Source organism: Lissotriton helveticus, chromosome 1_1 (assembly GCF_964261635.1).
Source record: "Lissotriton helveticus chromosome 1_1, aLisHel1.1, whole genome shotgun sequence".
Taxonomy (NCBI): domain Eukaryota; kingdom Metazoa; phylum Chordata; class Amphibia; order Caudata; family Salamandridae; genus Lissotriton; species Lissotriton helveticus.
Window position 1 is genome coordinate 244851829 of NC_136057.1, and position 25739 is coordinate 244877567.

General features: G+C 41.9%; 1 pseudogene; it reads left to right on the forward strand.

Moving 5' to 3' along the window:
• Positions 1-10807: 10807 nt before the first annotated feature.
• Positions 10808-15123, forward strand: LOC144761581 (homeobox protein Hox-A3 pseudogene; annotated as a pseudogene).
• The last annotated feature ends 10616 nt before the right edge of the window (positions 15124-25739 follow it).

Below are 25739 nucleotides of genomic sequence, written 5' to 3' on the forward strand. Positions count from 1 at the left end.
AACTAAATTATGTATCCTACAAAACAATGTTGTTCACAAGCAAAAAAGTGAGATCTTGTCAAGGGAGACTCCTCAAGGTGAAAGAGTTCCCATCAGTCCACCATCGAGACCGCCCTTCATCATCTGGGTACTCTCAAACTTTGAGGGTACTGATACCCACAACAGACTGGCAGATGCTATTAACCTAATCTGGGGGAAAACAGTGAGACAAGGCTAAGATGTGAAAAAATGTGTCTCTAAAGGAACTGAATAGCAGTGCTAACTAAAGTGAAAGTGAAATAGTGAATTTTTTTTATAAAATTGGATAGTGATAGGGGAAACAACTTTTATTATGCACCCCTTCACTCCCAAATCAATAAAAACAGTGCAAATTGTGGTGTAACAAATAACTACCAATGAGAATCTTAAGTCGACATGTTTCTGCAGACACTCGGAGCCAAATGGTCTCCTGCTGCTTCCTCCGGACCATTAATGCTACTGCTATATAAATAAAAAAGATATTATATCACCTGAGAAGTGTAATATGTTTTAATCCTCCTGACTATTAGGCAGAAGGGAACAGCCCCACCTCACCTGGCACCAGCTCAGGTACTGGGTGCACCGCTCTATCCGTCGGTACACCGGTCGTGCCTCTGGGCTGTATCTTGGGGAGGTATGGGATTCCACTGGCAAAGATATTGACCTGATCAAAGCTGTTGAGCCTTGGGGAATAACAATCAAGCAAAAGGTACAATATCACTGAACACCCCAGTACAACTTCTCACCCCAGGCTGTGACTAGATTTACACCAGTAATTCACTCCATGCTAAAATTGAATAAGAACCTGCGAAGGGACAATAATATTGTTGCCCCATGTTGTCCTGTGGTACCAAATCCTATCAATCAATCAATCAATCAAGAAATTTATATAGTGCGCTACTCACCCGGAGGGTCTCAAGGTGCATAAGGATACTATAATGATACTGTATATAATTCCTTGTGATACTGAGTTCTTCTCTGTCATTTACCTATACAAGCATTATTTTTTATTTCTTTGCATGAGTACAGTCAATTCCTTACTGCATTCCAGTTCCAAAATAAAATTCCAGCATGGTGCTGTCTTCCACCGGGGTATATAACATAGCGATTGACGCACTTTTGTGTTGCCGGAACCTGATCTACCCACACAAGTGTGGCACCGTTTGCTTTGGGAAGCTTGAGGCAACGGTGAGTTGTAGAAAATGTGTGGCTGCCTGCAAATTCCAGGACTTTTCCTTATAGAAATGTGCCGTAAATGTGTATTTTATGCAAAGTTTGGGTAAAAACCCTGGTGAGAGCCATACAAATCACCCCACCATGGACTCCCTGGGTGTCTGGTTTTAAAAAATGTACTTGTCTTACAGGTTTCACTAGTTGCCAGCTGAGCAATAGCCCAAAATCCACAGCTAGGCACATTGTGAGAAAAGGGTCAATTTTCAGTGGAAAAATGTGACGTGACCACATTGCATTTTGAGCCATTTCCTGTTGTGGACACTAGGCCTACCCACACAAGTGAGGTACAATTTTTATTGAGAGACTTAGGTGAATAATGGGTTGAAGTAGGTTTCTGGCTCCCCTCAGACTCCAGGACAGACATTTGAGGAAAATTATTTTGTTAGGCAAAAATTGAGATTTGCAGGGCATTCTGGGCTAACACACCTGGTGAGATTCATGCAAGTCACCACTCCCTGGCTTCCCTCGGGTGTCTAGTTTTCCCCATGTGCTGGATGAGTTGGGGCCCAGAATCCATAGGCAATCACCTAGTAAAAAAACATGCATTCTGCTAAGTGAAAAGGATGTCTCCTAGGTAACGTTTTGGGGTGTTTTTTGTCGCAGAGGCAAGGCCCAACCACACAAGTGGGCAACCATTTCTATCTGGAGCCATTTAGGAATACAGAATGCCAACTGAAATACATGCCTTTTGGGTACCCATGGATGCAGAGATGCACAAACAACCACTCAGTATCAGGTGTACATTTCAGAAATACTGAGTTTTCCTTCATACAATGCTTTCTTTACATTTTGCCATGTGAATTGCTGATAGGCTGTACACAAAGAAAACCATTGTAAGGTGCACCTCCTTGGCTCTGGGTACCTTGGGTTCTTGTAGAGCATATGAGCCCTATATCCCCACAACCAGAAGGATCCAGTGGATGTAATGGTATATTGCTTCCATAAAACTGCCAAAGTAAGAAGAACTTAAACATTAAAACTTAGACACAAATAGCAGTTTTTTTTTAACTAAATGTCAACATTCTTTTATTTCAACTGTTACTTTTTATTAGGAAAACCATAAAGAATCTCAACAAAGGACCCCTTGGTCAAATCAGAATGTTGTCTACTTTTCAGTAATGTGTAGCTTTCCACATACAGAATGAAAGGAGGTTGAAAGGCCAAAAAATAGTGAAAATTTGCTATTTTCCTGTAAAATGCCAAAACTGTGTTGAAAATGTGGTTTTCTGATTCAAATTTGCCTGATCCTAAAAAGCTGGGAAGATGGAGGTTTTAGCATTATAAAACTTTGTTGATGCAATTCTCAGGAGAAATTGTATTTTTGACAATATCTCTGTCCCCTCAAAGGGAATCCACTAACGCTGTGTATCTTTTAAATCCTAAGGATGTTGGCTAAAAGGACACAAATTTGGTGTGGGTACCTTAAGTGAACAAAACGTTATGGAGGGGTAATTGCAAACTACCACAAATAGCATTAAACAGGCTTAGCAAAGGGGGTTAAAGGCTTAAAAAGGGATGTATGACATTACAACGCATGCTTTTACATCGCATGCTTTTACAACGCGGTTTTTACAACGCATACCATTACAACGCATAATGCTTTTAGGCGCTGGATAGTGAATTGTTTAATTTACTATTCCAACTCCAGTCCCCATGAATAGTAGGGAAGGTGTTGGATAGTACATTAAACACATTCCCTATCCTAGAGCGCCCCCCAGCGCAATTCGTTGTAATGGTTTGCGTTGTAAAAGTTGCGTCGTAAAGACACTGTGTGGTAAAAGTTGCGTTGTAAAGGATGTTTCCCCTTAAAAAGTATCTATTCATTGGCTTGGCTTGCTTCATTTCCATCAGGGCAATTATCTGATTGTGTTGTCAGAAAACTCTGCAATCTTTTGACATGTCATATATTACATTTTTTTTTTTAACCTTGTTTTCGTATCTGATGCTTCAGCAAGTTCCATCTTGTAGAATTGTATGTCTTCCTTCACACCTAAAAGTACATATACAACCTTGCCTCACATCCTCTTTACTTATTTGTTTGTTGGGAGTTTGAATGCCTTCGGTTACTAGAAATACTATAATCTTGAGAAGGGTGTAATTTCATGTATATTTGACTACTTCAGTTCCTTTCGTGAAGGTGGCCCTAAATCAATCTCCATACTGTTGTAACATGCCCTACAATGCATCATATTGTCACCCAGATTCTTTTGAAAGTACTTGAAGAACACCCGAGGATCCCTCAAGTCAAATTTGTCCTCTATCATGCTTCTTGAGCCATGTAAGATGGAAACAATTAAACATCTGGTTTTGAGTTTCATCACTTTTCACAATTAAGTAGTCTATTTCTCTCTGGGTAAAATTACTAATTACTGAGGAACTCAACCCCATCAATTATTATTTTTATTCCATTAGGCTTTACCTTATAATAGGCCACATTTTAACCCACCTCCAGAAAAATCAATACTCCTGCAATCTGTAACTTTTGGGGTGGAGAAAATAATGTTCCTGACCACTCATAAGGACGGCAAATGTTGTGTATTGTTTTCTGTATTCTGCTCAACTACTACACCATCCTTTCACTGTTGGCTCCCATAATATTTGTGTCAAGTGTCTACAGAAATGTTCTTCATTTCAACAACACTACCAGTTAGAAGTGAAGCATATATTTCTTGGATTAGAAATGCAGTTTTTTTTTCCTACTGTCGATTTTTCAATTAATGACACATTAATATGAACAGGCAACATTCTGGTGTGATGCAATATGCTGTTGATGAAAAAGGACGTCATCTGTGGCCCACCACTGATATAACTTTATCAAATTCATTATTACTGGCATTAGCTTGCTTGTCATATATTATTTGATAACGCCAACAATTTGTATCAATTACATATTGCAGACTCTCTTCTCACTATAACTAATTCACCAAAAAATGCCTCTGTGTTAGACATTGTATTTACTTTTAGCCTAATCAAGCTTTCCATTCTGATCATTACCTTTTAATTTCTTAGTACTTCAACAGTTTTGCAGATGGACTAGTGTTCTGTATCACTATACTTTGCTCCACAATCTCCCTGTGGTGCCACATCAACAACAACTGTGGCCAACCCTGTCCTGCTCTTGTAATACCCACAGCCATAACAACCAGCCAAGGCACACTACACCTGAAAAGGTCACAGGGCAGGTTGAAGAGGGCTGGGGTAGGACACACTGTGGTTCAAAATCAAATGAGCGCAGCTATGTGGCAGGATGAAGAGTGGAACTAGATTATACTTTTAAGCTCCCAGACGATTTCATGAAGACCCACAATTATTTCCAGAGAACACAAAATGATGTTCTGGAGCATCACTTGAGTGTCCACACTTTACATTCTCAAATGGTGCAGCATGACTTAAGAGCAATTTCTGCAACTGTGTTTCATTTATCTAACGCTTTTCATGGTCAATTACCCTCTGCTGCAAGAAATATTTACAACTGGGAGCCACATTGTTAGCTGGATACTTGCACACAGAGCCTGTCACCGTTTCCCCTCGAGACTGAGGATGCTTCAGTGACCATTAATAGGAGTCAATTAGTCTGACCTGGCTGAGGGAAACATCCTAAAAGTCACCACAAAAGTCAAAAATATAATGTCCTAGTGTGAGTAAATGCAACTTATCCAGCTTCTGGCCACACATTTCCAATCCACTCATTGACTGTTGTCTGCAAAAGGACTCAATAACTACAGGTTCATATCTATTTCTTAATCTACCTACAAGTTTGAGCGAAACTGAAACATGATTTTGTTTTATATTTTAAAAATGAAAAAATAAATGACTGAAAATTGTGCATGCTACGACCTACGACCTTCTTTACACAAGTATAAAAATGTATTGATGTGTTAGGGAAATAGACATAATATGTGCACAAATACAACAAGTTAACACAATTTTCACATATTCACACATTACCCATTCCATAACTCACAATTTAAATGACACTTATCTCAGTATGTACAACTAGATCTTTATTGATTTATTACATTATCTGTTTATTTCATTGTTGTGTACAACTAAAAACCCATTTAGGAATAAGGACATGTCACCAATGAGAAAAACACTTCTCTTCATAAAGAATCAGGCAGAAAGGTCCGAAAAGTCCCAAAAAATCCAACAAATATTAATATGAGGCATAATGAAAAATAAAGTATGCCTTTAACATTGCAATGTATTTAATGGATCAGTACTATATTTTGTTAATATCTGTTATTTTCAGATACCTTAGCAGCACACATAGGAGTCTTTAATCAAACATTGGCATGTCCAAAAACTCTAGGCTAATATAGTCATAGATACAGTTATAATCTAAAACTAATTTTAACAGATATGCTCAGTTGACCTCATCAAATAACAATTTCTAGACTTGGACACATACACAACATGTCCCATGTACCATACTTGAAATTGAGTTACATTTGCATCACTCTATAACTGAGAAAAAGTGTACCAATAGTATTTTCAGAAACATTCCATGAATGAATAGACAACTTGCACTCAATCACCAGTATTTGTGCAAGACCTCAAAGCATCCACAGATGACTTGCATAATACAGCTGTGACAAATATGTGTTAACCTTTATTAAAAATATATTACTTTTTCTTGAGAATCAGATATTTAAGAGCTGTCATAGCATACTCATCATTATATGTCAGATTTTGTCCATATACCAGTGTACTTTCTAAAAAATAATTCTGAAACAAACATACTTTCGAAATAATGGCAACAATCTTGAAAAGTAATCAGTAGCATACATTTTAAAAGAAGATATGTCCATAATGGATTAATTAAAAATATATTTTTTACTTAGTTACCATCAGGCAAAGTTTTTTACAATACATTCACAGGTGAGTTCACTGCCTTCATCCTCATCATCGTCTTCTTGTTTTGAAATCTCATCTATCACCCTGGGCTTCAGGTTTGAAGGGAACATTTCTTAATAGTACAATGTTTTGAAGCATAAAACATAACACAACAATCTTGCAGACTTAGCAATGAAAATGGAGAATGCTTTACCAATGCCTCATCAATCTTGTCCCTATGTCGGAACAATAGTTTCAGGAGCTCAAATGATCTCTTCATGGGCTCTCTTGTTCTTACAAGCCATTTGTGAAATAGAAATTAATCTAGTGTACTCAGTGTAATTTTCAGAAATTCATCTTACATTTGCCATATTAAATTCCTGATATTGCGCCATAGCATTCCTTGACGTAACTATGTGCCATTCGCAGTAAACAATTATAGCAAATCACGCTATTTCCAGTAAACATTTACTGTAAATCATGCAACCAATAGAAAATGGGCAACTCTTGTTCACATAGTGCATTCAAGTACACTAATTGATTCAAGGATGCATTTTACGCTAAAATACATGGCCTCATTGGAGAAGACATCCCTGGCATTGTTGGGATTCTTAGTGGTGTTAAAAGCTATGTGCTACTAGGATAAGCTGTGTACCCCCGTAATCAGATAACCAAACAAAAGTGAAATTATGTTTGGAAGACCCCCAATGTTGAAACACTTTTGGCCACATAAATCAAACTGCATTTGTGATTCCTAAATTGCGATTTTTAAGAATTCGCAATTTAGGAATCGCAAATGCTTATGTATGTAGGAATCACAAAAAAATGTGATTCCTAGACATTCCTTATTTGCAACTCGCAAATTGCGATTCGCAAATAAGGAATTGCTTCCTATTAATTTCTATGGACCTAAAGGCCCATAGGAATCAATGGGAATTGCATGCTCAATTTGTGAGTACCAAATATGTACACGCAAATTGTGCATGCAATTTCAAGGGTGCCAAAAGTATGCCCTGATACTCCCCTGAATTTGCAATTTCAACACATGTTGCACACACACATGCCCCAAGGACTTGGATGTGTGCAACATAGAACTTTACAAAATGCATTTTTGTGCATTTTCCAAAGTTCTGGTAAATTACCATCAACTTTGAATTGATGGTAATTTGTGTTTCTTAACTTTGTGTCTTGAGCCCTTCTAAATGTTAAAAACTGGAACAAGCCTAATACGTGGCACTGGTCTGGATGAGGAATTATCCCAACACATTAGGGTAAGAGATTCCCAAGGGAGCGCAGGAGGGAGGCCTTGTAGTCACACTCCCCAGCTGGGGAGCCCAAGTATCAGTGGGTTCCAGCACGGCAGGACTTTTGACAAAAGTGTGACTACAATACCTCCCTCCTGTGCTCCCCTGTGAATCTCTTGCCCTAATATGTTGGGGAAATTCTTCATCCAGACCAGTGGAAAGTATTAGGCTTGTCAAGTTTTTAACCTTTAGAAGTGCACAAGACAAAAGGTTTAAATGCACTCACGTCTTTGGGGGAAGTAACTTCATTATGTCCCACCCTTGGAAAAGCCCAGGACCTATTTAGGCCAGATAGGAAGGGCTGAAACATGTTGGGGCTGAATTTAGGGTCATAGGACCATTACATCCTAACACCTGTTTGTATATATTTTAACCTTCCCTCCCACTCCATTATTAAACATTTCTTTAGGAGTGGTTGAGGAATGTTATCTTTAACAGTACGCCCCTATACACAGTGGGGCAGATTTACATGCCCCTTGAGCCCCTTTTACGCCGCCGTTGTGTCACTTTTGTGATGCAGCGGCGGCGCAAAAGAAGCGCCATGGTGCGGGCTACTTACAACGTGACTCATCTGGGTGATGCGTCACGTTGTAAAGCCCTGCGCCAGAAGGAGGTGTTCCTGCGCAGGTGGGGGTGTTCCGGCGCAGGAACGCCTCCTAAAAGTGGCTGAGTGAAATCTACAAGGTTTCACTCAGTCACTTTGGGGCCCATGTTGCGTCAATACCCTGTGCCTGCTTGAAGCAGGCCTAAGGATTGACACAGCATTAACAAGATAGAGCCCGCCTGAGCATTGCTGTAGCTGCATCGCGCTTGCGACGCAACTCCAGCAATGTGCCACTTTTACCATTGGTGCGGCGCATCAATGGTGGCGGAGGCATGGGGCACAATAAGTGGCGCATCCCTGCTGATATGCAGGGATGCGCCACTTATTGTAAATCTGCCCCAATATCTTTAAGTGCTCCCTGAATCCTGGTTGAACCCACCCCGACTTTTAGGAGTTGGGATGAGCCCTATGATGAAGCAAGTCACTATTAGAGTGAGTGAGGGCTATTAAAAAAATGGTATTTTTCCCTTTCCACTCGTAACAACGGGTTGGTCATACCTATAATCCTCTCAAGAATTTTGTTCCTGAGAGTATTATCATCACACACTTAGGAACTCCCCTCCCACTATTGATGGCCACTGCGTTGCTATCCGCTAGTTCTACAGGAAGTAACAACCAAATCATGGAAAGGACATTCTTTTGGTAAATAGTCATTCAGTCTGTACTTCCTAATGATGTGCCTTTCTGCATGGTGTCCAGATCGGGATGTGGTTTGTGCAGTCGTTCATTCAGATGATGTATTCTTCTCCATCTTTCCTGGGCTGGTGGATAGGTATATCTGTAACATGTGTGCAACGTGTCATGCTGTATGCTCTTTTAGAGGTGTTAGGCATATTTAAATATTTCTTAACGTTAGCCCAGTTAAACTGACTCACACATAAATACCATTTCCATATGTTCTCATCATTTGGCTGTATTTCTTATATATTTTTTTCTTACATACATGTATAACAGAACTATTTTTTTTAAATCACTAATAGTTCAAAACTCAGAATAAAAATAAATTGTAGGTAAAAACACTTTTCTAATTCAAAAAATATTTCCTATTTAACTACAATAGTTTTCAATAATGTATGTATGCTGTTTTTTTAACATTGTATTTATGTTATTTTGCATAATATTTAGTAAAACGCCTGCTGGTTTGACATACTTTACATCACAGATGGTGTATAGCTGTAGTCTGTATTGTAGACTTTCTAGTTGTGATTGACAGAAGCAACATCACGCATGTCAGGTGCTCACCAGGCAACCATATTGTCAGCCATACACTATGCTGACAATGCAGGTTAGAGGTGGCAGAACAATAATACAGATGCCCGAGGTATCTGTCACGGACGTTAGCACAGTCTGTACCCACCATTTGCAGAGTTAGTGATCCTGCTTTGGTTATAGAGATTTGAAACTGACAAATTCCATTGCTGTTATGTTATGCTATGTTATGGGGTTTTGTCGAGCGAATACCTGCCCCAACATTGGGGCTTCCCAGAGCTAGACCTCGAAGAGAGAGAGCTGACACTATTGGCCTCTTAGAAAGAAGGGATCAGCACTTTAGGTAGAAAAAAGGGATGTCTTCAGAGATATCCTGAAATGTAATTGTTTTTTAAAATTCCTGGTGGAAAGAGGAAATGTGTTTGGGCCCTACGGACTCGGGGGTGAGCGGGCGACTTAAAATTAACAGAAGATAGGGGATGTTAGGGTATGTAGCGAGATAGGTAATTGGAATAAAAGGAGCCCTTTGAGAGTACATGAAGTTATGATCCATAAGCGAAGTCTTAAAGTGGATGCACTTTTCCACTGGAAGCCAATGCAGTCTGCAAAGTAGGCCAAACACAGAGCAAAACTTAGGAAGGGCAAAAAGCAGCCTAGTTGCCGCATTTGGGGCAAGCTAAAGTCTTCTGATGAATTACATGTTAGTGCCAAGGTACAGATGTTACAATGGTCAAGTGGAGACAAAATTACTGCTTGAATGATGGCTTAGAATCAAAAAGGCACCAAATGGGTTTAAACCTTCACAAAAGCCAGAAATAGGTGTAAGCAACTGAGTTAGCTTGGGCCTCAAGACCAGGGTGCTGTCCATGTTGACTCCTAGATTTGCAATAGAATTATGTGGGGGATCCAGAGGGAAAGAGGTCACCAATGGTCGCCCCAGGACAGGGTTTCTTTTACCAGTAAAAGGACTTTGGTTCTATTAGCTTTCACGCGGAGGTAGTTGCCATTCATCCATTCTGCAATGGCTACCAGTCTTCTTTGGAAAATAGATCAGTCCCGCGTTGGATCATCTGTAAAGGAGAACACCTTGGATTTGATAACTTTCGCCTGATGTTGAATGTAAACATTAAACTGGGTAGGGCTCACTGAAGAGCCCTGGGGGACGCCACAGGGTAGAGTGTAGAGGTGAGAGCTGTATGTAGGTGAAATGACCTTGAAAGAGGGTTCAGATAGAAAAGCTGCAAACCATGATAATGCCACCCCACCTTTACCACTGCTTTGTGAGCGCTGCAATACGATTTTGTGAGACACAGTATCAAATACGGCGCTCAGGTCCAATTGCATCAGTGCTGAAGAACCGGCTTCATCCATGGCACTTCGGAGTTTCTTTGTGACTGTGAGAAGCACAGATTCTCTAATATGTCCAATCCTATAAACATTTTGGAAAGAATCCAGAATTCGATTGTCGTGCTGTGTAAGCTTCGTTAAAATAATTTCCATTACGTTGGTGTCCACATTGTCTGAGGCTAGTTCGTCTCTTGCCTCCTACCTATCAAGTGTAGCAGCGATCCTCACCTGTTGCTTTTTTGTGCTGGCACCCACCATGGCTGATCAAGCCAGTATAAGTCCTAACTTCATTCCAGAGGAATTGGATGTCCTTGCTGAGGGTGCCCTGACCAACTACAGCCAACTCAATGGGCCAGTAGTCAGTCAGGTATGGTCCATACCTGAAATGCATTTAAATGTATGAGCTGTTTGATTTTAAATAGAATGTAAATGACTTTACAGTCTCAGAGTATTGGTTAAGAAACCTGTATAACGAATGTTTTCAACTCTATGATGTTCAAATGTGTGATGTACACACAATGAAGTGTAAATTCACATTTGGGTTTGACCTTCTGTATTTACATAGGCTGACCTGATGTGCCAAATATTTCAATTGTTAAGGTGAGAAACAGAGGGGCATATTATCAAGGGTGTTTATCTCCGCTTTTTTGGCTTTAAAAGCCAAGAAAGCGGAGATAAAATTATCTCCCTATTACCTAGCTGTCGCTAACACCAGTTAGCGACAGCTAGTAGGAGATAGCGACCGTCTTGGGCCCCACTTTGCATGTCAGTGATATTTATCACTAATGACATGCAAAGTGGGCGTGCCAAGATGTTAGCGACTGGAAACAGTCGCTAACATCGCTATCTCCTATTACCAACTTTTGGAGATATTCGCGCTAAGCGCGAATATCTCCAAAAACTAACACCTGCCCTGAGCAGTTCTTAGCCATGTTATCCAATGAGAGGTGGATAACATGGCTAAGAGCATTAGCTTGGTAATGCATGAATATCGCTGACTAATATGGTAATATGCCCCAGAGAGTTCTGGGCAACATCCCAGCTTTTATTTAAATAAGCAACACATGAACAAACATACAACTTTTTGGGGTATTTTTAATTCTTATATATACCTTGAAAATGATTTAAGTTCTTGATTATAAGTTCTTAACTCCAGTACATGAATAGGTTTTTCCTAATGTTCTCCACTTACATTGATGCTAAGACATATCTACATTTAAATGATGAGGCAAAAAACTTTACCAAAAGGTATGCTGCGCTAGTAAAACTGAAAGTATTACATAGGAGACTGCAAGGAGGACCACCTTACTACAGCTTGAAAGAAAGATCCGACTTGCCTAAATGAGTCGCGTATTTAGGTGGACATTTTTACTTTGGTTATCATATTTGGAACACTCCATCAAAAACTCAAAAGCTTTCCGGCAGTCTGATGGTGGGTGTCCCAAAGGCTGAATATGTGAAGGGCGCTGGGAACACATCACTTTCTGAGACTCATTGTAGAACAGTTTTGTTCACCTGAGTTTCTCTGCAATGGGTGAACTGTCACTATCCTGCCCTGACTTGAAGTGGGCTAAGTTAGTTTTGAATTTTGGGGATAGTGTTGGTGGGCCAGGGCTTGAAGTCAGGCTTATTTTAATATCTGGAGAGACTTTGGTGGCCATATGATTGAATATTGAAGACTCACAACATTGGTACCTCAGCACTTCAAGTGTAGCGTAGCCATACTGATATTGTGTGGTGTAATGAGAAGAATTGCATAATGCTCTCTATATTTTTTATGTGTTATGACTTGAGGCACAATTGTAGGAGGATGTTGGATTCATGCAAATAATTTACTGTGTCCTATAGGCAGAAGACACTTTGCTGGACAGCCCGTCATTGGGCTTCATTTTGTACTCTCTGCCCTTAGGGCATATTGCATGTTTGCTATGTAAGTTTACTTTATTAAATATGAGCTTAGGATAATTGCATTTGAAATGCATTGTTAAACCCTGACAATGTGCAACTTTTGCATCTTACATTTCTATAGATGGACGAGGAAACAGGGAAAGGTGGTCGGAGGGACTTCTTAGCTGTCTCCCCTTCATTTCTGCCCGAGGCTTCTATACTATTGTTAGAGCTTCACTGGATTGACACATCTTGGTCCCTGTGAAATTGAAGGTGCTCTGTTCAGTCCTGCATCGTCCGACAGGTCACTCCACTGCTACAGTGAACCTTGACGTCATACATCAAGGTAGTGCAAGTGTGTCTCGACATCACACTACATCTGAGTTCACAGTGGGATCTCTTTGATCCCACATAACTACCCAAGGGTATCTAGACACGTGTGTTCTTGTTAGCGCTATTCTGCCCGCCTGAGTTGTTGAGTGTTTCTCACTTAACGGATGATGCATTTATAGTTCAAAATAAAGTGTGTGCAGTGCCCTTCAAATGTGTCCTGTCCATCCTGGCTTCTTGCAGTGGCAGGTGCCTGAGTTTGCACAGTGTGCAGGACAGGAAGCTGAGCTGTCGATCACCGTGGGCACAAACTGGGCAAAGATCACGGATCCTACAGAAGACATCCCAAATGTGCCATTGGGGGGGGGCGGGTATTCATGAAATCCAGATTCTTTGTGGGCATTGAGAAGACTCAAATGATACAGTCAGATTTCACGTCGCCAACTGTTCATTGGAAATAGATATTTGCAGCCACGTGCAAACGTTGCTGTTAGAGAGATATGGAGCAGAGTTTACAGAAAAGATATTCACGGGATATTTGCTCCTTTTACCCTTTTAATGCTGTGTTTTGTAATACGGATTCATACTTAATACTTTCTGCCCCTGGTGTGGCCTAGAATCGGCTTCATAATGTTCAACAATGTATTCCAATTTCTTTATATCAATCAAGAAACTACTTCTGTGCGTTCTGGAAACAGAAAGTTTCATTAGCGGAGTTGTTTGGTTTTAACCAGTTAACCCTAATGGGTTTTGCTTATCTCGTTCCGTGCTCTTGGGAATTAATTAAAACACGAGGCTTCATTACCCAGAGGGGCCAATGACACAATAAATACTGCCGGGTGATCACAGACACCAACCCGGGGTCATCAGACGAAGGAGGGCACGTGCGTCCCCCTGTTGACGCCTGAGTAAACATTATTCCCGAGCTCTGTAAAAGTCAGGTACGTATTCCTATCCTTCAATGATTTCTGTTTTCTAGGTGCTGAGCAATAACAAATAAACAGAAATAAACAATATATACATAACGGCCTTAGTACCATCAGAAAAAGAATCAAAGCGGTAGAAGGGTTAAGAGAAAACTGCTGTCCTAAAGTTTCCGGGTGTGAGAGGTGGATCAAGGAGAAAAGTTAAACTCGCCTTAAGGGTATTTTATTGTAATTGCATCTATATAGTGCCTACGACTTCTGGCGAGGCCTTGTCGTATAATGCCTGCTTTTCCTTGTATCACTGTTTGCTGCATCCCTTCATCTCCGCTCTCTCTTCTCTAGGTCAAAGACGATTGGTGAAGTCCCTAGTGGCAGCTCCTAAAGTCATCGTAGTGATCAGGAGGCATGGTTTATATTTTACATTTTATTGCAGTGACTTGTGCATCTGCAGGCTTCTTTTAATATAGAGGACACCTGATGCTCCGGTTTCAAGTCACATTAGTTCTCTCTCTTAGCCCCACTCAGTGCTTAATTTGTAAACTATGAAGTGCAGGTGCTCAAATGTTTGTCGGAGGCCACACCTACTTTTCTCTGGCTCCACCTACTCTCCCCACTGGCTCTACCTACATCAGAGGTCTTCAAACTTTTGTAGGTTGAGCCCCCCCAGCTGAATTTCTTGAAATGTAGGGCCCCCCTCCACCTGACAGAAATTTCTGGAATCTGGTACACTCACAATTGACCGCCACCCGCATATCTAGGTACCTGTGCCGGCCCCGGCGGGTGGAGATGGCCAGCCTGCTCAGCCTCACCGAGAGGCAGATCAAGATCTGGTTCCAGAACCGGCGGATGAAATACAAAAAGGACCAGAAGGGCAAGGGGATGATGACGTCATCGGGGGCCAGTGCCCCAGCAGGAGCACGCTGCCCCAGTCGATGGGCAGGGGGTACCTAAACTCCATGCACTCCCTGGTGAACAGCGTGCCCTATGAACCCCAGTCGCCCCCGTCCTTCACCAAGTCGCACCAGAACGCCTATAACCTGCACACGTCATATCCGCCTCCCCTCAACAACTGCCCGCCTCCCCAGAAGAGGTACTCGGGACGGCAGCTGTCACGCCGGAGTACGAGGCCCACTCACTGCAGGGCAACAATGGCTATGGAAATCCGCATTTACAGGGAAGCCCCGTCTACGTGGGCAACAGCTATGTGGAAAGCATGACTAACTCGGGGCCCTCCATTTTTGGTTTAACCCATCTCTCCCACCCTTCCTCGGCCAGCATGGACTATGGTGGCCCTGGGTCCATGGCCTCCAGCCACCACCATGGACAGTGCGACCCTCACCCTCACCCTATCCCCACATACACAGACCTGTCCTCTCACCAGCCTTCTCAGGGAAGAATGCAAGAGGCCCCCAAACTGACTCACCTGTGAAGGACTGTCCCAAGACTCTCTTTATGTACTTATCGTCCAACAACTCCGTTTTATTCAGTTTTTTAAAAATTCTTTGTCAATGCATTTTAAATCGTTTTTTGTGACATAGCAATATATGTTGCTTAAATTGCTCTTTTATTCGTGCCCCCTATGTTTTTTGAACTGTAGCCATGTGACTGTATTTGTCACCAGTTTTCATATTTTACCTTTCAGGATTATTTTTATGATAACAGGGTATGTGTGCAGATTGTTTAAAAAGGATCTCCAACGTGAAGCTGTTCGCACAAACAGGGAAGCAATTTATTAATTTTATTGCACTTCTTTTTAAATTGGAAAAAAAGACACAAATGGACGTATCCCAGGACATCGGTTGTGTGACTTCCTGCAAAGTTTGTACTCTGGTGATCACTCGGACTTATTTATTGTTGACCCTCCATTTCTAACATGAAATAATCATACATGTTAAAATATTATTTATCCCCAACCTGTCATATTTATAAGCAAAATGAAACGGCATTCTGGATAGTATGGAGACAGAGTGTTGGGCCTGGTGATAAACTGCATATTGGAAATACTAGGACATTTTTATTTCAAATACAGTCCGCCCCTGTATTACTATTGCAATAAAAAAACAAAAAGAAAACGAAAAAAAAAAGGAAAAACCAACATCATTGCCAGCTTCACACCATCCCTTTGCAAACCGTGCAATAGTAATTGATGTACGACTGAAACAGTGCAGCCCAGCACTGAAATCCGACAGCACAGAAGGGTTCCAGAGTGGGTGAATGATAACCACGTTGCAGGGCGGCCCTGTAGCATCCAGGACATAAGTGCCAGCCCCCGTCCAACTCCACCTGCCTTGCGCAGCTACGTCTTGAGGCATTTACATTTGGAGGGCGAACTATTACCCGATCCGTTTTGCCACGTAAATATCCTCCATAACCTCCCAATTGTCTCCACCAAGCAGTCCATTCTTCCGTAAGTGAGCACTCGGTAAATTACTTACGCGTCGTTCAGAAAGAGAAAGGGAAACATATCATGGCAATGCAAAAGGAAGCTCCACTAATGAAGGCCAGAATAAAAGCATATTGAAAACCTTACACAGGTGTGTGTGCGGGTGATTTGTTTACGTTTGGTGTGATTGCCATATGTATTGAGTGGTATGAATACTAACGAGGTCACGAGGTCACCTGCAGACAGACTAAAGTGCTTCCCTGCAGTGCAGCAATGCGCAGATAAATCGCTGTGTGCGAGGAGGCTTTTACAAGGCACGCATAATGATCAAAACCTCCGTTATGGCCGATTATCAGCCCAACACCTCTCCCCCTCCCCTGCGTGCTGATTGGAGAAAACGGGAGCAGCAGCTAATCAAAAATCCCCATTTGAAATGGGTGAGAACATTGGCGTGGGACAGAGGAAAACAAGAAACAAAGGGAAGATTTTCGAGCGGACTCAGCGCCCCCCCTGGGATGGTGGCGCGCCCCCCCTAGGGGGCGCGCCCCACAGATTGAAGAACACTGACCTACATACTCTATTAGCTCCACCCACATCCTCAACTGGAACTGCTAATAGTTAGATGTAAGCATGATGAAAGCATGGAAATGTCACACAAAGGCACACAGGCCAGAAAGCATGGTAATGTCACACAAAGGCACCCAGGCCAGAAAGCATGGAAACGTCACACAAAGGCACCAAAGCAGTTGGTGCTGGAGCAATTGTCAGAGTATTGGTGTTTCCCTCAATGTTACATCACTGAAAAAGTTACAAGATTGTGAAAAATCCAAACATCACACTAAGGACAAAAATAGTAAACACGTGATCAGTAATATAAACACGATGTGTGAAACAGTCACGTATAATACATGTGTGTTTTTAAAAAACGGAATTCTGTTCCTATTCAATTGATTATTTGAAACAAAGTAATTTGGAAAGCTATAAACTGGAATATTACAGCAATACATCATGGTTTAGGTTGGCTGGAGTTAGGATAACTTGTCGGTAATGTAAGCAGCTCGACCATTTACTAATATATTTTGAGAGCCACAGAAATGTGCTCTTCCCTGAGCAAACACTGCTTGACTGACAAGATAATCTTTGGGATTGGTCAGGGATCCCAGACCGCATTCCTTAACCCTTCCCCATGACAGCTAATCCTAACTCACCGCATGACAAAGCTACATGGAAGGCAAACTGTGCAGCACCTTTTGTGACCCATCTCATAGGTCTCCATCGCGCCCCTGTAAGACAGATCACACTTACATAAAGCAGACACTGAAGCACAATAAAACAGAAGCCCTCCTCAGTACAACAAATGTGCGACACATTACACACACTACGTCCGGAATCTTATTTCCATAAGTACAAGATGTGCTCACGCACCATACGCAGCCTCAGTAATCATGCAGTATCACGCATTTATAACACTTCATCCCAACCCTGCCCTAGAGCACAGCGAGTGCTGCCAGACCTGGAGCATTGAAAAGCGCTGCCAGTTCACCTCAGTTTTGTTCTACAGCAGCAATGCCTCTTCCATTTCTTTAGTGGGACCCACATGATACCATGCTGTTACTTTCCAATGCAAGCCTGTCCCAGTACTTCGACACCCACACATCTCTACACTTGCACCCCAGGCCTGGCCTGCAAGGGCTTAGAACTTCACACAGACAGGCTAACATTTTCTTTTTCATCCACACCACCTTTTATTATTTGACGATTGTAAACCCAGACATGGCTCTGCCAATGTACCAGAGTCGCAACCAGTAACAGTGCTGTTCTGCCCCTAGTCAGGTCTCGCTGCCCCCTCTGGCTACTCAAACTACAGCGCATCTTCCGCATCACCTTCATGATCGAGTCACTGAGAAATGTGTGTCCGCCCTGCTCCAGAACCATCTAAACAAGGCCCTTTCAAGCAGATTCTGTGCGTAACTGTCAAGGAGACTCTTGGGCAGGCCCGGCTTAAGCGCCAGTGAGCACAAAATCAACGAATATTTTTCAGATATGGGAGATTTATGGGCTCCTGACCTTATCCCATTCCGCGAGGGGAAGGGAGGGGCATTATTTCGAGTTATGCACTGGCATAGGATAACTGTGCACACCCTCATGCGCAGTAGGAAAGAGACTGCCTAAGGTAAAGATTCACAATCCTCCTCTTGGCTGGGGCCCAGGATGTGCATCATGCATGGGCCCATCTCCCTGGCCTTCCAGCACTTTGTGGAGTGAATGGGTGGAATATGAGCCTTACGACTCCACCAAGGAGAAGAGGTGCAGTAGGCGAGTAAGCCGGAAGCCCAAGGCAAGCAAGCATGGGGTAATAGTGCAGGACAAGGCGTGATATCACCCCCAGGCAGGCTAGGGCTTCCAGGCTATCACCCCTTTAATGCGAACAATCTACAATACTACAACAAGTAGTTGCATGGTGAGCATGGTGAGCACGCTGGCGGTCTTGCCAAAGCTGCGCAAAGTTCCCTTAGCAAAAGAAGGTTAAGAGTCATTGCTGAATAGTTGGTTTGAGTAACATCAAGGTCAGCGACCCCGCCATAGTAGTACCTGCCATGGGAGAGCATGAGCAGTCACAGCTCTTCCCTTAAGACATCAAGTTAAAAAGATAGAGGGGCAGATTTATGTTAACTGGCGCATCCCCAGGGATGCGCCAGTTAATGTGCGCCACAGTGCGCCACAGCTCCGCCACCCATGGTGCGCCGCATTTACAATGCGGCGCACCATGGGGCAAAAACGGCACAGATGCGTGACGCATCTGTGCCGTAAAGGCGGCGCATTGCTCGAGTTGCGTCGCAAGCGCGACGCAGCTCCAGCAAAGGCTCGGGCGTGCCCTATCTGACCAATGCTGCATCAAGACCTACGCCTGCTTCAAGCAGGCGCAGGCTTTTGACGCAGCATTGGCCTGAAAGTGACTGAGTGAAATCTTATAGATTTCACTCAGCCACTTTTGCGAGGCGCACCTGCCCCGGAACGCCCAACCTGCGCCGGAACGCCCACAAGCGGCGCAGGGCTTTACAACGTGACGCCTCTGCCTAGATGCGTCATGTTGTAAATCGTTCGTAGGGATGCGCCACGTTTACGCCGCCTTGCGTGACGCAACAGCGGCGTAAACGTGCCGCAAGGCCTTCATAAATCTGCCCCAAAGTGTATTAAGCAGGCTAGAGAACAGAGCCCCTCAGCCTCGCAGGCCCTTCAGCCACCCCACCTGCTCACCCAGGCAGCCCCACAGCCGTCAGTGTCACTGTTTATGCATTGAGGGTCCGGGCTGTAGCTCCAAACCTCTCAACAGGGTAGTGTAATAAAATCAGTCAAGCTCATTAGTTTAGAAGTCATCAAGCATGCTTATCGCTTCAATCATCAATGACAGAGTCTCCCCGGGCCCAATATGACCAGTGTAGCAGTGAGCAGTCGCTAGGCCCTGCATTTGCTTTTACGTTCTCAGCAACCCCAGCCAGTAGGTACAGATTCAGGCGGCCACCCCTGCAGTCTAGAGGTCCCACATGGCATTAAAACACGTAATGGAGCCGCGCACTCCCCATACTTCCAACAAAGTTCAGAGTCCCTGGCGCCCAACATGCACAGTATTGGCAAAAGCTGCTGCTCACGTGGCTTCCCTTCAAGTCTCGTTCGCCGAGCTCAGCGCTGGTGATGCTCTTGTTCTGAAGTAATGCAAGGATAAAAAAATAATTGGAATACAGTCCCCATGACAGCTAAACCTAAATGTGCGTGACGAAACTCAATGAAAGGCAAACTGCCCTGCACCTTTTCCGCCTTATCTAATAGTTTACAATTCAGACACTGTAGCAACATAACACGAAGCCATGATCAGTGTAATGTTGGGCTTATATGCACCTGTTTCTTTAAGGTTCTAGCTTCCCTGCTCGAGACGCTTCATGTACAAGAATGTTCATTGATTCTTAGAATGTAAATGATAGTTGATTCTAGGTCAGTTACGACCTGAGGCTGTGTTGGATGAGGCGATTAAAATAAGCTGGAGAACTACTCTGCGTCATACACTTATTTTACAACAGAAAACACCACATTATTATTGGCGACGATCCTACCTCTACAGAAGCCTCAACACACAGTCTTTCCTGATGACTTTCCTCCCCAGCGGATGTTTGGTGTGAGAAGGAAGCGGTGTCTTCCCAGCGGCTGATTCAATGTGCCGAAAGACGAGTCTCGACTTGATAGTGCGGTGAGGAGCACAGTGGGAGGATAATTTAGTTAAAAAAGGGGACTTAAAGAAAAGAAAGGGAAAATAACGCGTCCCGCGTTAAAATTGCCGTTTAATTTGCTCGCGCTGCAGTTCAGAGTGGCTCGCGCTGCTCGCGCAACAGTTCAGAGTAACTCGCGCTGCTCACGTGATAGAGCGCGATCAGAATAATAGAACGCAGCGCGTTGCAGAAGAAGCCTTCCTGCGTGTCAGTGACGTACTGCGCACACGTGCGTTTCAGTGATAAAGGAAGAACAAACACTGCTAGGAAAAGAACGACCTTTGTTTAAACGCTCTCTTCAACAATTCTAAGTGAAGAATTAAGCTTTGTTTGAAGAAACAGAAGAAAGGATTACATGAACGTTCTTTTCTACTATCTTGGGAAAAGTACTTTAGTTTTTATTTCTATTGTTGCATAATAAGCACAATCAGAGCTGAGGCAAAGAAGTCATAGTTACAAGACAATATCTATTAATAAAACGTGTTATATGAGATTGTGCTATATTTAAATTAAAAAATATATATATATTTACAAAAGAGAACAGGGTCTACATAACAATTTAAAAAAAAAAAAAAATGCAGAATGTAACTCAACCTGCATTTTTTTTGATAAGTCCTGGTGAACCAAACGTGAAATGGCAGAAATGGAAGAAAATATTTGCAAATTACGCAAGAGTATGTGGCACGAACTTAAGTGCAGAAAGAAAACACTCATTATTATTACACTGCTTAGGAGGAGACACTGAAAAAAATGACAATGGAATGAGTAGATTAAATTCGAATTTTAATATGTCTAACAAATTTTCTTGTTTCAGATGTGGCAACAGTGGTCATTTGGCAAATTCTCCAAATTGTCCAGCTTTGAAATCTATTTGTAATGACTGTGGTAGAAGGGGTCATTTTTCAAAATGTTGTAGAACAAAGGGAAGCAAAAGAGATAATACTGGTAAGAGATGGTCTCAACCACAAGTGAAAACAGTGACTTTTCAGATTAGTAGTGGTCCATTAGAACATCCCACACATTTAGTTAAAGTGGATGATGCCATGATTGAGTTCAAATTTGATTCATGTTCACAAATTACTATGATAGATGAAAATTTGCTACATAAAACTTTTGGAAAAAATGTAAAGTTATTCAAAAGTGATATTTTACCCCTAGGTTATGGCAGCAAACCAATTAAGATATTGGGATATTTCATGGCCACTATGGAATTGGGATGTAGAATTATTCCAGGGAAAATGTATGTTACCAATTTTGGGGATGCATTAATTAGTTGGAAAGACCAACGTAATTTAGGGTTTACACTTAATCCGAATGCCTCACCACAAGTACAAATACTAGAATTGGAGAACCTGTCTGATATGTTTGCAAAAAAATATCCATCTGTGTTTAAAGAAGAGTTAGGATGCCTAAAAAATTACAAGCATTGTATAAAACTTAGAAAAGATGTGATTCCAATAGTTGCAAAGGTAAGAAGGATTCCACTTGCTGAACAGATAAAAGTTCAAAAGGAAATTGAAAAGTTGATTGAAAACAATATAATTGTACCAGTAGAAGCAACGGAATGGTTGGCGCCAATTGTAGTAGCGAAAAAACCAACAAGAGAAATTCGTTTATGTATTGACTTAAGAGCTTTGAATAAGGAGGTGGTGGTAGACCGATTTCCGCTACCTAATATAGATGAGATAGTAAGTACATTAGAGGGTGCAAAATATTTTACCACCCTAGACTTGGCATCTGCCTATCACCAGGTAGAATTAGATACTTCTTGTCAAGATTTAACTGCATTTATAACACCCATGGGTACTTTTAAATTTAAAAGAATGCCTTTTGGATTAATATCAGCAGCCTCTGTATTTCAGAGAATCATGACACATATACTTAAAGGACTTCAAGGAGTAAAATGTTACCAAGATGATCTCTTAATATTTGGGTCAAACATGAAGGAGCACAATGAGCGTGTGTGTGATGTGTTAAAAAGACTGTCTGACTCTGGATTGTCTCTCAAAAAGGAGAAATGTAAATTTGGTCTGGAAGAGGTGAATTATCTTGGTCACTGCATCAAAAGTGAAGGAGTTTTTCCGAAATTAGATTTAGTTACTTCTATAGATAACATGGCTGAACCTGTTAGTAGAGATGAATTATTATCATTTCTCGGTATGGTAGAATTTTATGGAAAATTCATTATACACTTTGCAGATAAGACAAAGAATATGAGAAGACTCACTGGTAAAAGTGTTACGTTTGACTGGTCAGATGAGTGTAAAAGAGAATTTGAAGGGATAAAAGAGGAATTAAAGAAAGCCCCATGTTTGCAAGCATTTGTCCCTGGTTTACCTACATACATGTTCACTGATGCAAGTGACAAAGGATTAGGGGCAGTGTTAGTTCAAAACAAACATGGTCAGGATTCCCTAATTGCCTGTGCATCCAGATGTCTTCGTGGTCCAGAACTAAATTATTCCGTTATTGAATAGGAATCTTTAGCAATATTTTAGGCACTTAAGAAATTCAAGAACTTGATTTGGGGAACTAAATTTATCGTCAAATCTGATCATAAACCTTTGAAAGAAGTTTTTTGTAAGAAAGGTTTAGATTCCATCTCTTCAAGGATTAGGAGGTGGATCATATCTTTACAGGAATTTAACTTTGAAGTACAATACTTACCTGGTGTGTCAAACAAGGCAGCAGATTGTTTTTCAAGGTTGGTAAAAGGTGATAAAATGTGTTGTGATCAGGAGCATATAGAAGAAGATGACTATCTCAATGTTTGTGAGGTTACAGAAGGAGTTATAGGAAAAGAGGAATGGAAAGAAGAGTTGTTAAAAGATGAAGAATTAAGTAGAGTATTAACCTTATTAAAGGATAATAAACATTTAGACAAACCATGGTCTCTAGTCTCCCAAGAGTTATCCATTTCTGATGGAATGTTAACTTGTGGTTTAAGACTTGTCCCTCCTGTTTCTTTGAGGAAAAAGTAATTGTTACATGCTCACTCTGGTCATTTGGGCATAGTAAAAACCAAAGAGATGATACGTACCCAGTTTTGGTGGCCTGGTATGGATTTAGAAATAGAACGCATGGTCAGAGATTGTGTTGAGTGTTGTGCTAGTGACAAAATTCTAAAGGTCAGACAAATGCCAATGGTTTGCAGAGATTTACCCAATCATCCCTGGGATGAATTAGCTATCGACATTTTGGGTCCTCTCACAGGGGTATCTGATACACCTTATCCTATTGTTATAGTTGATTTATACTCACGTTGGATAGAAGTATGTGCTGTTAATGACATAACCTCAACTTCTATCATAAAATTTTTATCTGATATATTTATGAGAGAGAGTTTTCCTAATAGTATCTTGTCGGATAATGGTCCGCAATTTTGTTCTACCACTTTTGATGCTTATCTTAGCAAATGTGGCATAGTACATAAACGTTCATCATTATATCATCCTGAAATGAATCGTGCTGTTGAGAGGGTCAACCGTACATTAAAGGAATGTATTCAGCTGGCTAGAGCTAGTGGTTTGAATTGGAAAGAAGCACTAAAGGAAAGAATTGATGCATACCGTTGCTCTCCTCACTTGACCACTGGAAAATCTCCGTTTGAATTATTTAGGGGGAGAGTTCCAAACACAATGTGGTGTCCAGGATGGATGAATCTAAAAAAAGGGTTTGTCGATAATCATGTTGGTGCTTGGAGAGAGAGAGAAATAGAAAAGCAAACTTGTAGGAAAACATACTTTGACAAAATTAAATGTGTTAAGTTTCATGATGTGAAAGTAGGTGACTTTGTAAAAATAAAGGCACCTGTTGGGAGAGGATCTTGGTCAAAGTACACTAATGTCAGACCTGTCATTAAGGTTTTTGGTAATGCAATCAAAACACAAGATGGAAGGATCTGGAATAAAAGTCGAGTTGTGGTTGTAAAGTCAAAAAACATTGCTCATACTGACAGTGAATCTGATGCTTATCTTTTTAGTTCTATTAATCCTTCTCCGTCCTGTTCTAACTTTTCTTCCAATAATCGTGGGAGAAGTCAGAGATTACGTAGTGCTCCAATGTATATGAAGGATTACGTATAAGCAATGTTTGTTTTCTCTCCATTTATTACGTTTTTGTATTTTCTGTCAACTCAACATTTTTAGTCTTAAGTTGTTGTAAAGAAGGGAGATGTGTAATGTTGGGCTTATATGCACCTGTTTCTTTAAGGTTCTAGCTTCCCTGCTCGAGACGCTTCATGTACAAGAATGTTCATTGATTCTTAGAATGTAAATGATAGTTGATTCTAGGTCAGTTACGACCTGAGGCTGTGTTGGATGAGGCGATTAAAATAAGCTGGAGAACTACTCTGCGTCATACACTTATTTTACAACAGAAAACACCACAATCAGCACGACAAATGTGGGACGAATAACACACGATACGTCCTGAATCTTTTTTCCATAAGGTGGTACAAGATGTGCACACGCACCAAACACAGCTTGAAGACAGAGACAGTATATGAACTAGCGCCCGCAATTAATGATTATTCACCGGGCCGCAGTCAAGAAAATGTTAATTTATTTAAAAAAAGACACTGGTGCAGTGCCACACCAAAGAGCCTCATTTGGCGGGCCAAGCAAGCTACGCCACAGGCTGGGGGGGCGGGGCGGTTAATGGCTATGCCATTTACTACTTACTTGCAGTCAGTAAATTATGTGGTGGGATGGGAACACTCTGCCTTTAACTTCTACCCCGATATAAATAAACTTGGCCTGGTGCTGCTGCCTGCTGCCTGCCCTCAACGTTGTCGTAGGGCTGCCTTGCAGGTGTGGCAATCTGAATAAAATCTGCGTGCAGTCGCACAGCCCCTGCCCCCGCAGAACCAAATCCTCCAGCCCAAATCCAGCCCAATGATCAGACAGTGTCCCGCCCAGCACTGCAAGCACCGGCAATACTGCAATACGGAACGCCAAAGGCGCCAATGCCATAATAATATCTGAAACGTCTTCAATCTTTGCTCAAGGTCACACAACCAGCCGCAACAGTCTGCGAGAGACATTGAGAACACTCACTGTGCCAAGTCAGTGTGAGCGCAAGCGGGAGGTAATAAATAGCATGTGAATAATTGTAAGGTGAGTGACGTGGTTCAGCAGACAAGTAGACCCGGCCCTGATAAATAAGTGCCGGTGCTAAGCACCGGAAAGCACTGGCACAAATTAAGCACTGGCCCCACTCCTCCTTAGACCAATCAATCAATCAATCATCGCATTTATATAGCGCACTACTTACCCAGTGGGTCTCAAGGCGCTGGGGGAGGGGGATCTGCTACTGCTCGAACAACCAGGTCTTGAGTTGCTTCCTGAAGGCGAGGTGGTCCTGGGTCAGGCGGAGGTGGGTGGGGAGGGAGTTCCATGT